Genomic DNA, 1,627 nt, shown 5'->3' on the forward strand with positions numbered 1-1,627 from the left:
TAGCATTTATTGAGAATCTAGTGCTTCAGTGGTTCAGTCTTTGCCTCAGATTCATGGCCATCTGAGACTTCAAAAAGGTTGAGTCCGTTCCTGTGGATTTATGAGTGTCACGATCAGCTCTTTAAGTAGAGGTTTGTTTCCAGAAGCCTCATGCCCTTAGATAAATACCCTTCAGCCACCAGCCCAGGTTAACATTGAGACTTCTAGCCAGTCTCAGTTTGTAGATGACTGTTTCTGGAGCTGATATTTCATTCAATACTTAAAAATGGCAAAAATGGAAGCCACAGGCGTTACCTGCCATTTCCGAAAGCAAAAAATAGGTTGTGTGGCATTGTCTATTTCTGACTTTTATCATTGGGGATGTGAGATAGGACTGCCAGGGCCCCGGGCGGCCCCCGCACTTACCCGGGGCTGTTGGGCCTCCCCCTCCCGGACGTGCAGCTCCGCGCAGTCGGCCAGCGAGTGCTCCAGGCAGAGCTGGAGGAAGCGGGCCTGGGTCTGGCTCACGCGCTTGAGCAGCGACAGCAGCGCAACAGTCTGCTCACACTCGTTCCAGCCCTTAAACCAACCCGCCAGCACCCCGACCTGGTCGCGAAACATCATGGTTAGGGGGCAGCTCTCTGTCTACGAAGCCCCTCGGAGCCCCAGCCCGGCCCGCCCGCCCCAAAGTTTGGCGGAGCCGCAGCCCCGCGGCCGCCGGAGGCGCGTTCGGGTTCCAAGGTGGCTCTGGCGCTCGGACGCTGCAGGTACTGCCTCGGCGGCTGCCTTTCTCGTCTGGTTTCAGTTACGTTCCGGTGGTTCTGGCTGATTTCCCCAGAGATGATGACAGACAGTAGCACGGAAATGTTTCTTTTTGTAAAAAAAAATATAACGATTTAAAAAAAAAATCCCCACAAGGCACACAAACTGAATGAAGAATGCTCTCTTCCCTCCCCCTTCTCACGGCTTCTGGATGGTGATTTCCGGCGTCCCGGGGTCTCTTTCCCGCTGGGCGGCAGCTCGGACCCTTTACACCCGCATTCCCGAGCGGCGATTACCACTGGAAGGAGAGAAAGGGCTGCAGTGAGACCTCGGCCGGCGAGGGAGCACGCCTGGGAAACGAGTGCATCAGGGGGTGGGGACGGGGGGCGCCCCGCCAGGGGTTCGGTCCCCCCAAATCCAGCCGCCCCCTCCGCACCCGGATGCGGGAGACGAGCTATTCCCGCTCTGGGAAGGGCAAGAACCCTCCTTCCCAGGTGCGGGAGGAGACCCCACGGCTTCCTGTTGCTGCCGCTGCGAACGGCTGGTGCTCCCCACACACCCCACCCGGGGTGGCCTCGGGGCTGGTGCGAACGCCAGCACCAGCAACAGATTTTCCTCGCGCAGAAAACTTGCAATGCGGCTGCGAGGGGCGCGGGGGTGGGGGCTAATGCAAAGCAGAGGCGGAGGCAGCCGCAGCCCGAGTTCCTTCCTCCTCCTCCTCCTCCTCCTCCTCCCAGAGAAGCAGCCGAGCGGCTGCAGCTCCATCTACAGCAACAGCCAGCATCTCCACCGCCAGGCGCCCCTCTGGATTTAGGCCGTGAGCAGCCAAGGCAGCAGCTCGAAACGAAAAATAAACTCTCCCCACCCAAAGCTCCTCGCCCAGCGG

General features: G+C 59.1%; 1 long non-coding RNA gene across 1 annotated transcript; it reads right to left on the reverse strand.

The window, feature by feature from the left end:
* Positions 1-858: 858 nt before the first annotated feature.
* LOC111827604 lies at positions 859-1,417 on the reverse strand. Its single transcript, XR_002831230.1, has 2 exons — positions 1,178-1,417; positions 859-1,039 (listed from the first exon to the last, which is right to left on the reverse strand). It is a non-coding gene; the product is annotated as an uncharacterized LOC111827604 (long non-coding RNA).
* Positions 1,418-1,627: the final 210 nt, after the last annotated feature.

Source organism: Myotis lucifugus, unplaced genomic scaffold (genome assembly GCF_000147115.1).
Source record: "Myotis lucifugus unplaced genomic scaffold, Myoluc2.0 scaffold_191, whole genome shotgun sequence".
NCBI lineage: Eukaryota > Metazoa > Chordata > Mammalia > Chiroptera > Vespertilionidae > Myotis > Myotis lucifugus.